The sequence below is a fragment of the Pezoporus occidentalis genome, unplaced genomic scaffold (assembly GCF_034315485.1).
Source record: "Pezoporus occidentalis ecotype Australia unplaced genomic scaffold, CSIRO_AGI_Poc_V1 ctg291, whole genome shotgun sequence".
Lineage (NCBI taxonomy): Eukaryota > Metazoa > Chordata > Aves > Psittaciformes > Psittacidae > Pezoporus > Pezoporus occidentalis.
The window spans coordinates 296071-309395 of NW_026914841.1; positions in this window are offsets into that span (position 1 = coordinate 296071).

A 13325-nucleotide genomic window follows, 5' to 3' on the forward strand; every position below is an offset into this window, starting at 1 on the left:
ATTGATTCTAATTTACTGGCCCCTGGAGAGCCTGAGCTCATTTATCCCACCTGTCACCCCTGCTTAGCAGCTGCACTAACATCTGCCCTACTCCTTTCACCTCTCCCACTCCTCTGTCTTTGGAGCAGAGCTGGACACAGCCATGGAGCTGATGCTGCCCCATGCTGCTGCCCGTCATCACATGAGATGCAGCTGCAGCCCTGACTGCTTCTTCTCCTGGTGATGGTGGATATCCCAGTGGTGGCAGCACAGAGAGGGAGACTGGCTGCCCATCCTCTTGGCACCCCTTGCTCCCTGGGGATCAGCTTCATCCAGGGATGCCCTAGCTCCTGCCAGCCCTTTCCCCTCCCCAGTGCCACCAGAGAGGGTGGTGGTGCCAGTTGTGGTTGCCAAAGCCCAGCCCCATCTCTCTGTAGGCCCAGCCCAGGCCATGTCCAGCAGGACAGCAGCTGGATTTACCCGCTGCCCTGGAGAGAGGCCACTGCTGCCCACATTCCAGCCTTTGACATCTGCCTCCTCTGCAGGAGGCTGATCAAAGCTTGAGCCCCTCCCAGCTCCCGCCCCTATAGATGCCAGGTCAATAAATCAATCCCGGCTCAGCTGCTGACTGCACAACCTTTTGCTTCCAAGCAGGTCTGGCTGGGAGATCCCAAGGAATCACTGGGTCCCAGCATCCATCTCTGCCTGCTTTGGGGGCTAACTGGGCCACCAATGACACACTGGTCTACTAAGACATCACCCATGCCAGCCCAGGCTGCTGGGCGTGATGGTGGCAGCTGCCAGCCCTTAGCAGCCAGGTCTGCCATCTGCTTGGGTCTGGGCAGTGCCCAGTGATGGGTCCTGGCTCTCCCCTGGACCGGGGGAGAGGATGCTCTGGGCAGCAGCCTGCTGGCACAGAGCTGGCTATGTGCTGGACACAGCCAGAGCAGCCCTGGCCTCACCTCAAGTCCAGTGAGCAACCAGCCCATGCCCTACCGGGGCAGCTGGAGGCTGACCAGGGCTGTGGGACTGGGTCAGGAGCACAGCCTGTGACCTGCCTGCTGCTCCAGGCACTGGTGCTTTCCAGAACTGACTGAGCTGGATTTCCTTGGGTAGGACAGATTAAATATATCCTGGCCAGAGGCCAGCAGCAGGCTACTTGCCACATGCCCATGGTCTGAGCCTGCCTGGAGCATTAGGTGCTCAGACAGGGGTCAGCCAGCATCAGGCTTTGGGAAAGACAAAGAGAGCACTGAAGTGACCCCTGGGGACTCTGCCCCCGAGTCCTTGGTGTTGTCTGTCCTTCCCCAAGCCCTTGGATGTCCCCCACGCTGCTCTTCCCTAGCAGAAAGTGGAGCAGTGACAGCTTCACAGCTGTGCCAAGGGGTGGGTGAGGAAGAGCGGCGGATGCTGCTGCAAGCCCTGCTGCCAAGGTGGCTGTGGCCAGGGGAGCTGGCAGGTGACTCACTAGCCCCGGTGATTCATCCCAGGCAGCTGCAGAAGCAGCCAGTGCAGCTTCAGCTAGGCTGGGATGCCTTGCCTGTCTCCAGCCCTTGGCTGAACTGGTGCCCCTGCTCCCACCAAGGCGCTCCTCATGGATGCGAATGCCACCAGCCTCCCCACCACTGACCTACCACTGCTCTGCAGAGGCCGTGGGATGCCCGGTGGGGTGGGAGGCTGCAGCTCCCACACACTTGGCATGGTCCCCCGGTGGGGCATGGGTAGGAGGAGCAGCTGGCAGCGCCGCAGCAGGGAGATAAGCTCCCAGCTAGTCTTCATCGCGTGTGACGGGAGGGAGATTTATGGCTCTGAGATGCGATTTGTGCACGGCTCCAGCACAAGGTATTGATCACTCCTGGTTGCTCCCACTGCTCCCTCACCTTGCAGCCCCTCCTGCCTGGTGAGGCCAGCAAGCTGGCCTTGCCAGTTAACTCTTCCGGACCTGGGGACTCCCAGAGTCGAGCAACCCCGCTGTGCTGTAGCAGTCAGGGCAACAAGGAGCTCCCTAGTTCCAGGCTGGCTGCTATGCCAGGGCCCCTCTCTGGGGACAATAGCAAGGTTTTCCCAGCTGGGGCTCAGAGCAGAGCAGGTAGGGATACTTTGGCAGGGCAGAGCACCCCTTGGCAAGGAGAGGGGCCAAGGGCACAAGAGGGGACTGTAGGAGCCAAGGGGACAGGGATGTTAGGTAGTGATAAGGGGACAGAGAGGCGGGGATAGGCATGGCGCCGGGGATTAGGGCTGAGTGTATGAAGATAGCTGGTGGTGACAAAAGGATAGTGCTAAGGGGACAGGGTGTGATGAATGGCCACGGGCAGTGCCAAGGGCACATGGACAGCAGCGTGCACCGAGCAGTCCCAGGAATTACTGCAGGGCTGATGCCAAGGGGATGGGGATAGGGACAGCAGAGGGGGACGGGGATGGGACTGTGGGCGGCTCTGCAGCAGCAGCAGGAAACGATGTGTGAAATGAAGAGTTCCTGCCCAGTGCCCAGAGGGAGCGTGCAGCATACTGAGCAGGGCTGGGGCCGGAGAAGGGGCTGCAGGGGGGTACACGGCCGAGGGGGTCCCCAGCACCAGATGGGGACCCTTGCTGGGCGCCCCTCCGCAGCATGGGGCTGTGTGTCTTCTGCAGGGAGGCGGGAGGGGGCGCTGGGCATTGGAGCCGTGGGTGGCTGCCATGGGGCTAGAGGCTGTGGGAGCACATTCCTGCTAGATCGAGACCTCGCTGCCTCCCTCTCTGAGATGCCCCAGCCCTGTGTACCCGCCACCCCCTCCCTGCTCGCTGGCTGGTCCCCCGCTGCTCCGCAGAGATAATTAGATCCGCTATTTCGGCAGGTTCCGCATCCCTGCCAGGCGGATCCGCAATCAGCCTTGAGAGGGCCCGGGGCTCCCACACCTGCTCACCCCCGCCCCACCACCGCATCACCCCCGTGCCGGGGCACCTTGCCTGGCCCTGCTGCCTCTGCCTCCTCAGCTCTCTGCCTGTCGGTGACCTGCAACCTTCACCCCTGGAGACAATCCTGGGTGCGCACAAGAGGGGCCACACACTCCTCTCCTGTGTCGATCGTGTCTCCACCACAAGCTCCAGGGTCACAGCCTCATACCAGCTCCTGTAGAGGGTTCAGCTCCGTCCCCAAAGCAGCCTGGCTGCACATGGACCTGTGCAGGGGGTGGCACCGACTCCAAGTGCAAGCAGGAGCAGCTCCTCACGAGCTGCCCTGCACCTGCAGCTCCCGTCCATCCCTGGTTCCAATGTTACCGTCTTCCCGCGGCAGCCGGGGAAGATTTAAATAATTCACGGAGGTGAGCTGGAGCACAGATGCTCCCTCAGGCAGCTGGGTGCGAGCAGGCAGCAGCGGCTGGGCAGCAGAGATAGCAGTGCCGTCCCCACCGGCTGCCCAGGGCCTGCTGGCACCTACCAGCTGAGAAAGAAAGGCTGGGACTCAGCATTCACTGAGGGAAAGCACTGAGAGCATCATTCTGATACAGCTCAGCAGAAGTGGGAAGTGAGCAGTGTGCCCGGGGAGCCCCACACCGGATTCCCCCCCCCCCCCCCATCCCCTCTGCCCCATATCTCCTGTGCAAGATCCAGATTGATTCCTGAGAAAACCTGTTGTTAAACTGGCAGCTCCAGCTGTAAATTCAGATCAGTAATTTAAGGGGATAAAACTATTAATAGAACACAAAAATATCCACTGATATCTGAGGCACAAAGCTGGGAGTGAAGGCGAGGGTGCCTGGATGACTTGCACAGCCACCTTCTGGTCCTGCTCAAAGCCCTGGCACTACCAGTGCTGGCATGGTGGGAAGAATGGCAAGCATTGTTGTAACTGTCAGCTGTTCTAGGAGAGGGGAGATCAGCATCCTCCAGGAATGGGGTTCTGATGGACTCCAAGGCTGCTGTTACCTGCCAGCTCTGCTATTGCACACTCCATCACTCAGCATGGCCATGACCACCATGCTAGCCACTCAGCTTGGAAAACCACTGAAAACAGGTATCATTACACTGATGATGCTTACCAGGGGTATTTCCACTGCAGTCCCACTACCTGTGCTGCTAGGTATACATTGCACTGACGCTGTTCAATGCTGCCCACATCACCCTCAAAGTCCCATGTCACCACAGAGCTGGCCTTCCTAACCCACAGGTGATGCTCTCAGGAGCAGCCACACTGTGATACTGAGATCCCATTGCAACCCAGCTCATTTCAGGAGGATTAGTCTGTGATCCCCCACTGCCCAGCCCTGAGAAGGGCAGCTCTAGGAAGGAGGGAAGGTGAATTTCAGGGAGATTAACCCAGCAGGATGGGAAATGGAGGTATATCTGCTCATCCAAATGGAAGGAACATCTGCCTCATGGGGGAGTGGATAAAAATAGTCTGACATTTATCTGCCAGCCCTGAGCAGGGCAGGTGGAGGGCACCACAGCCAGGCTGTTTCCACAGAGGGGTACAGGAATCCACTCAAGTGGCAGGCATTTACTGCCTGCTGTTTTGCTCACGCTATAGGAGCAGCATGCAGGAGTGTGGCTATGTGCCTGCAGGGCAGTGTTCTGGGGCAGCACCAGAGATGGAGGGTCCCACTGAGGCAGGACCATGTGCAGGGCACACAGGCTTTGATGCTGGAGCAATAGGACAGCCAAGCATGCCTGCTGGGGCTGTGGCATGCTCAGAGCTGTCTGTGGATGGAGGTGGGCAGCGAGGTGGGCAGCGAGGTGTGCAGCAAGGTGGCTGACAGTGAGGTGTGCAGCTGAGGCATGGGCTGTGGTTGAGCTCAGGGCAGGGCTGGTGCCTGAGTTCGGAGCCTGCTGAGAAATTCACTCCTCCCAGGGGGATGGTAGTGAAGCAAAAAGGCAGGGCTGGGATCGTCAGTAGAAGTTCCCTGAGAAATGCCCAAGGAAGGTGAAGGAAACCTGCCTGGGCACCCTCCCCTGCAACCGGGGAAAAAGGCCTCTTAGCCTGTCCAAATCCCTGTCAGGATTGGGGGATGCCTGCTCAGGAGCCAGGGGATGCCACAGTGGCTGCTCCCACCTCTCCATCTGCCCTGTCTTCCCATACACCACAGACTAGAACTGAACATCCTTCTACAACTGCATTAACATTTCCCATCAGTGTTGGCAGCTCCTACTGGGGATGACACTTAAATATTCACAGCCATCTTTGAGCAGCACAGGCCAGCCACCTCACAGCCACAGAGGCCAGGATGCCTCCTCTGGCATCACTGCCTTGGTATCCCACCACAGAGCAGACATTGATGGTTACGTGCCCAAGGGCTCAGGGTGCCTGCCTAAGCTGAGACACAAGCAGCCTGACCCACAGCCAGTCACCCATGTCCCCAGGGCTGCAATAGGCCTGAGAGCTGCTGGCACTCCTGACCCTTCCCTACAGCAGCACCCAATCCTTTCCTGGCCCAGCACCAGCCCCACCCCTGCAAGTCCAAGCCCTGGCAGCCAAGAAGTCAGCACATGGCTGTGGATGGGAAGGGTTAACAGCTGTGAAAGCAGAGCCTCCCCTTCCTCCCCCTGCTGCAGTGTTTTACAGGCTGGAGCTATTACCAGGAAATGTTCCCATCAGCACCATTGATCCCCTTGTTTACAGCCCTGTAATCCTCAGCTTTTGACTCGGGAGCAAAGATGAGGAGGTGGCTTTCTCCTGGGCATCACCTCTGCCCTGCCTGCATCCCTGAGCAATGACTGCTTGGTTTCAGTGCTGGGGTGACATGCACCAAACCCTGTGGTGCCGGGCTGGGAACTGGGGTCTCTGCAGCCCATGGGGAGACTATGGAGGGTGGCATGGGGGAAGGTGTCTGCAGCAGTGGCCACGGCCCTGCTTGAGCTGGCCTGTGCAGGGAGCCACTGGTTCCCCTTGCCTTCCGGTCCCAGCACACGGCTGTGCATCCACCAGCTGCCTGACACCTGGTAGCAGGGCCCCACGCGGCAGCCCTGCTTTGTTCTCATTAGTGCCATGAGTGGAGCCGTCACGCTAAATTAGGGACCCTCCCGACACTGACACGCAGCACTGCATCTGCCACACCAGCAGTGGCTGACGGCCAGGAGAGCCCAGCGCAGTAGTAGCGGGCACCCTGGGAGGCTGCAGGCAAGGCAGGGCTGGGGCGCAACTCCTGATGTGGGGCACTGGGCTTGCACAGCCCTGCCTGCCCCTGCACCTGTGTAACAGCTCTCCCCACCCCAGCAAGGCTTCAGTGGCTCCCTTAGACTCCTGTGTCAGGGGTGTGGCTCTCACTCACCCTTGACCTATCTGGGATGAGGCTCTCCCTCACCTTTGATAGAGCTGGAATCCTGCAAACCTGTGCTGATCATCTCTCAGATGTTTGCAGGGTTTCCATCACAGACTTTCATGAGCTTTTGTAATCCTTCTGGCTCTGAGGACACTAGAGCTTTGCCACCTCCCAGTGTTCCCTGGCATATCCCTGGATTGTGCCTCCCTCTGCTCACTTGCTACTGCCTGGATGCAACCCATCCCCTGGTCCCTGCTCTCCTAGGATGCATATGCTTTGCTCCCATTCCTCAGGGAAGGGGTTTACCTTCCTTCCCTTGGGAGCCTACAGGAGGGGTAAGGAGTCAGGCTTTCCAGTCGGTCTGGAGCAAGGCCATAGCCTGCCTCTGCTGGGGCTGATCCAGGCTCAGCAAGTTCCAGGGTTGGACTCCCCATTCCACCAGTTCTCTGTGCCTCTCAAGCCCGGCTTCACAGCACAAGCCCTGCCAAAACATCATCAGTTCAACTCACTCCCCTACTCTGCTCAGGGCTCTGCCCCAGCCTCAGCAAACCCCATGTCAAACCAGTTAGCCTCACAGTCGCCAAAAACTGTCCCCTGGCAGCTTTCCCCTTCCCTGATCCCCAGTCACCAGGGACTAGGATCTTTCTGTCAGCACCACAGCAGTGCCCCACTCTGCAGGTGCCAGCAGATGGGTCGTGCCCAGCCCTCCCTTTCCCCTGTGATGTCCTGCCATTGGGCACTCACTGTTTGGAAGTCACTGCCGTTGCACTCCTCATCACTGAACATGCAGTGGACAAGCATCTCGCCCAGGTCCAGCTGGTGGCCCACACGCCCATAAAACTCCTCCAAGTCGAAGGGGTGGCTCTTCTCCTCCTCATTCATGTCCAGTGTCCCTTGCAGAGCCTCCAGCCTGCTCCTCTCTGTGCTCTCTGGCAGGAGGGGCTGGCCAGCCCCGTCCAGGAGACCCAGCATCTCCCCTGCCCAGTACAGGTCATGGCTGGAGAGCTTCGAGAAACGGGCAGGGTTGAGGTTGCAGATGGTGACGGCAGGGAAGGTCTTGTTGCGTGCTGTCACCTCCTCCAGTTGGGTGCTGTGGGGGTACTGAAAGTACAAGCCCACACACTTGGCGTAGGTGTGGATGAGGAGGCCCAGCGAGCCCAGGAAGGCCAGCAGCCACAGCAGGTTGCGCGCGGTGTAGCGCCCGTGCCGGAAGATGTGCTGGATGCCGTGGAGGGTCGAGCGGCTGGCAAACTCCTCCAGGCTGCACGAGCGCTGCTGCGGGGCCGGGGCATCCCGTGCTGGGTGCACAGCAGGACAGTGCCCCTTGGGAAGGGCTGCTGAGGGCTCGGGGGGATCCCAGGGGCGTGGAGGGAGACTCCGGCCTTCCTCCAGCCACATGCTGCAGCCCGGCTCTGGTGCTCCCCAAGGCGCTGTAGGAGGTTTGAGGAGCGGACGATGGGCACGGCGGGCTGGGGTTGTGCGACACGCAGCGTGCGCTAGTGCCGGGGAGGGACCGGCACGGCGTGGTGCTGCCCGCACCCTGCCCCGGGCAGGAAGCTCGCTGAGTGCCGAGACCACAGACTACTTAGCGTTCGCCGCATCCCATCCTGCAGCAACCAGAGCCAGAGGCTGAAACTTCCTGGAAAGCTCAGGGTACGCTCCCTGCCTGTCCCCTGGGGGTGCGGGCAATTAGCTGAGTCCTGCTCTCTTCCAGCATCTGCGTGCACTTAGCGTGGGCTCTCCAGGGAAGGAGAAGGGGCAAACTCCTCACATCCCCCACTCACAGCATGTAGGAGCCACCTAGGCAGGGCTGCATGCAGCTGGGCACAGGAGAGGTGCATGTGCATGACTCGGGGCAACGGCTCTTTGGCTACAGGGATGTGGGGGTATCCCAAGATCTGCACCAGCCTCGCAGGAACATAGTTCCAAGGCATCAGACTGGTCAAGGAGTTCACGTGCCGAGTATCACAGCTTCTGCACTCTTGGGCTCCAGCACCCCAAAAAGCTGCAAGGGGTCAGGTTCTCATGAGCACAGGACAGGGCACCTGGGGGGCAGTGACGCAGACCCAAGGTGAGTGCCAGTGCTGGTACCACCTGCATGCCACCATGGGGATGTTTCCAGGCTCTCCAGCATGGTGCTACCTTGAGGCCGGGAGGTCTTGTACAGTGCTGGGGTTGGCACAGCTCAGCATCCCTTGCCCTCGAGGTGTATAGAAGAGGCAAAGTCTTTTACGAGGCCAGCAATTTAGCTGAGGAAAAAAGTTGCTTGTGAGCATTAAGAAACACCTGTGTACCCAAAATCTTATCCCTTTTTCTGAACCATCTCTGTCGGTCTAGTAGAAGATACTGCCTTTGCCTACCAGGCTCACCACACATGTATTCACTTGGGCAGACCCACAGCACTGTTTCCCTGGCAGTGAGAGCAGAGCAGAGACACACAGCAGAGACACATCCATGGGGCCAGGGAGGACAGGTCAGGACTGGGGAGGATGCCCAAGCTGGGAGGGTGGGCTGCGTTCCCCCACCCTGTTTCTGCTTCACCAGCAGTACCAGTGCAGGAGCTTGCTGAGAGGGATGATGGGTAAATCAGAAGTGAGGATGCTGGGGCACAGGGATGACGGTAGAGCCCAGGCCCAGCAGGTCTGGAGGTGGGCAGGACTGGTCTCTCTCCTGCCCAGTCTCTGTCAGCCCTTGCTGGGCACCCAGCAGGTATGGAGCGAAAGGCACTGCAAAGCCCCACTGTGTCTGCAGCCATGGGATGGCAATGCTGGCCCTGCCCACCTGCACTCCGCTGGCCTGTGCTCCCCAACACAGCTCTAAATCCATTAGGTTTGCATAATTAGATTTTTCTCAATTACCAGATTATGATAATTAACAGCTCATTTGTAGGAGGCAGTGTCTAATCCCAGCATCACACTTGGCTCCATGCCAGCCTGGCTCTCATGGCTGCCGGCTCTGGGATGGCAGGCAACAGAGCAAGCACCAGTACAGGGAGCCCTGACAGTCAGCCTCAGGGATGCTCCCACTACCCCCAAAAGCTCTCCACCACTGATGACCCACATTTTGCCTGCATTGCCTGGCCAACACAGCCTGCCTGGGAGCATCAGACCCCAAAACCAGGGGCAGCATCCACTGGCAAGGGGAGTCAGCAGGATTTTAGAAGTGGCTCAGGCACCCATACAGCCCCAGAGATGAAAAAATTGCTCCTACAATGTCTCTTCCTGCAAGCTGGCACCAAAGGAAACCACTGGAGAGGTTAGCATCATGGCTGGCACAGCTACAGCCATTAAGGGGCTTGTTAATGAACTTTTCTAGTCAATAATGTTGCTGAGGAAGGACAGAAGAGCAGGGTGGCGGGAAGCAGCCACCAGTAATGTACCAATCTTCATCATGGGAAGGCAGGGCAGTCCAGGCAATTACTGCCCGTTAGCAGAGCTTCATCCCTAGTAAAATAATAGAACAAATATTAAGAGAAAAATGCTTCTGAGGACCTCAAGGGCAGACGAACGAGGCGGAATAAAGATTTGCTTGGAGCTCACACAGAATAAATCTGCCCAGTCTGACTTGATTGTCTTTTTTTGGGTAAAATTGCTAAATGAATTGATGGAGAGGACACAAGAAGTGTGATATATCAGGCTTTTATTAAAGCATTTGATAGAGCATCTCAGGGAATTAATCCATTTAGCAGAGACAGCCGACCCCTGCCTGGGCCGCTTGCAGCCAAGGAGGTGAGGGTGATGGGGTGGCCTTGAGGTCCATGGGGAGCATGGTGGCATCCTGTGACACCAATGTATCCCATCTCCCACCCCAGGTGAACGTGCTGCAGCTCCCACTCCATGTCCTGGCTCCCAGGACAGCTGCGCCAGGAGCACATGGGTTGTATCTGAAAAAGCTGGATGCAGCCCCATGGGGCCTCCCTTCACCTGTCGGGGGACGTCAGGGGACACCACCTCTGCATGCCCAGGGCCATCCTGCAGCTTCAGGGCTCTTCTGCTCCTGCCATGGGCTCTGCCTGCAGAGCTCTGGCTGGGAAGCGGCATGGAGCATGGGCAGCGGCCGTGCCCAGCCAGGCACAGCTGGCTGGGAGGTCTCAAGCCATTCCTGTGTGTCTCCTTTGCCCAGCATTTCTGAACTTCTGCCATGAGTGTCTCCAGGCAGGGGATCTGGTCCTGCCTCTCTACCCAGCATGAGCGGCAATTGCAGCTCGCACAGGCAATAAATCAGGCTGCTTGCCGGGAGGTGACGGCGCAGCCCTTGCTGCTGCAGCTCCAACTCCCCAGTATCTGATTTCCCCAGGCTGCCTGAGGGCTGGCTGGGTTTGTGCCGCTTGTCCCAACTCCCCCAGCTCTGCCTCTGTCACCAGGTTTTGCCAAAGGCCCTTGAGTGTCTCTGTGTCCAGGAGCAGCCCTGTGCCACAGAGCCCGGCCCTGACGAGGAGCAGAGCTGCCCCAGACCCATTGCTTGATGCCCTGGGAGCTAGATGAGCCTCGGCAAGGCAGCTTCATGCAACCTCAATGACATTTGCTCCTCAGCTGGATCAGTGCAGGGTCAGAGGTCCCAAATTCCGACATGCCCTTCTCAGCGGCGGAGTAGCCTATAGTATGGCCCTTGCTGGAAGCCACCTGAAGCATTTTTCCTTGAAAACAGTTTCTCCTGATTTTGATGGGTCCTTTGATGCTCACACTGAGCACCACACACAGGAGTTACCATCCTGCCTGGAGCCTCCTTTCCCCTCATCAAGAAGTTCCTCTTGGTGTCCCCTTCAGCTTCAACAGTGCCTTTCCAGGTCCCAGCAGCTGGGGACTGGATGTGCCGGGGGTGACAGCAGGGTCTCTCATGGAAGCAGCCCTGATGTGGGGCAGCAAGGGAGAGTGTCCTGCTGGCAGAGCCCACAGAGTGATGAAGTCCCCAGGAGCCATGAGATGCTGGGGGAAACTGGTGGAGAAAGGGCTCATGAAGGCACAGCTTACCCCCATGCCTGGCCAGCCAAACTGCTCCATAAGAAAGACACTAAATATCCATGAGACCATCCAGACATCGCAAGTGGGTATGATGAGCAAAGCACTAGCAATTCAGGAGCCGAGTGGAGAGAAAAGGTATGGTTTTGAGGCACCAGCAGATTCTGTCATGCCCCACACTTTTCAGGTAACAGAGGAAGCTATCAAATGAGGCACATCTGCAGTGGTCCCAGCAGCAGCCTCTCCCAGCAATCTCCTCTCTCCCTGCAGCACAGCTCCTTCTCCCACCAGCCTCTTTCCAGCTCCTCGATCTGGTGCTAATCCCCTAATCTGTGCAAAGCAATAATTTTCTGCATGGCACAGTGGCTGGTTTGAGATCTGTATCCCTCCTCCCCCAAAAGCCAGCTCTGTAGCAGCAGCAGCAGGTATCTGGTGTGACAGGCACCATCTACCTCTGATAAAACTATGTTTTATGTGGCCCTATTTCCATTTATCTCTGAGCTGATAATTATCCCTCATCTTGCAACATGTTGTGCTGCCATGTGTGCTGAGGAGAGGAGGGGATGCATGTTTTGCAGGGCAGTCCTGGACCACAGCCTCCTGCCAGCAGGGTTTGAGGAGCCAGTGGGGCGATGCTCAGGGATGAATTCTGCCCACCACGCTGTCTGCTGAGCCGTCCCTCCCCTCTCCGCACCCATTCCGCGTTCCCTTTAATCTCGCACAGCAGTGGAGACGGATTTTTTCCCCGTGAGCCAGATGTGTTGCATGGAGCATAAACACCCGCGACAGTTGTTGTGCTCCTCGGTGCGAAGGCATCAGATGTCTGCATTAAAACAAAGCTCTCCACTTAATTACTCAGGCTGATAATTCAGCTCATGGAGGCAGTTCTGGCTGAGAGCAGAGGGCTGGATCACAGCTGGGACTGGAGAGCCTTAGAGTGTGCATTAATCCCATCTCTCCCAGCCCTGATTAACGGTGCTGGAAACCTGCCCACCCTCCTCATTCCCAGGGGTGGGGTCTGTCCAGGTACCCACTCGTTGCCCTGCCAGAGGTGCCCAGGCTGGTGCCTGAGGGGCTCTGCTGACCCCTTGCTGCACCAAAGCACCCTCTTCCCAGCATATTCAAGGTGGGGTCCAGGACACGGAGAACCATTACTTGGAGAGTGCTGTGCTGCCCTGGGAACACCCATCCACTGAGTCTGAAGCCCAGGGGAGCTGCACACAGAATGAGGAGGGCAGGCTCCCAGGGTCACCCTGTGTGGGGACCTGCTGCCAGGGGGCAGCTGGCAGGAGCTGGGTCCAGCCGCATGGCCAGGCTCAGAGCAGGACCAGGCAGATGACCAAAGGCTGTCTCCTGATCCTGCTGACCTGCATTTCTCCTTCCACAGACCAGCAAATGCCTCCTGCAAATTCACCATGTTCCCCTCAGTCAGCACCAGGGCCCAGGGTCCTTTCCTGGGGAACCCCTCACCATCAGGGTAGGCATGTGCCTCCCGCCTGTGAATGACCACCCTGCTCTGCCTGTCCCTCTGGAATGGAATGCTCACACAGGGCTGCTCCCTCAGACCCATCTCCCCTGCCCTCTCCCTTCACCTTGATCCCCCAGCCCGGCCCCTACTCCCTTCCCTCTCCCCATCCCTCCTGACCCCAGTGCCTGGACATTCCTGGACCTGGGGCATCCCTCTCTCAGCAGAGCCCCCTTCCCTGGACAGCCTGAGGGCTGGCAGTGCTGCAGATCCGCCTGTGGGGTCCTGTCTGTCCAGGGAGGCTGATTTCCTCCAGCTCTGCTCCTGCCCTCTTTATCTCTCCTCCCCAGACTGCATGCCTTGCACCATGGCCAGGGTGAGCAGGAGCGATAGACCCCATCCTGCCCAGGCTGAGCATCCAGGCTGGTGCTGGACACACAGAGCAGCCATGATGGATACAGGCAGGCAGGGAGCTGTGGACAGCACCATCCCAGCAGGGATCCAAGGGTTAAATTGTCATGTATTCAGGGCCATACGCTGGCCAGGAATTACACTTTTATCGGCACACGGTGCTGCTGCCACTTGAATTGGGATTGGGAACTCTATTTCCAAGCTCACCCAAATTATTCTCGAAGAGATAAAGCTTGGTGCAGAGCAGCGCCGGTGCTTCATTAACATTCCCCAGCC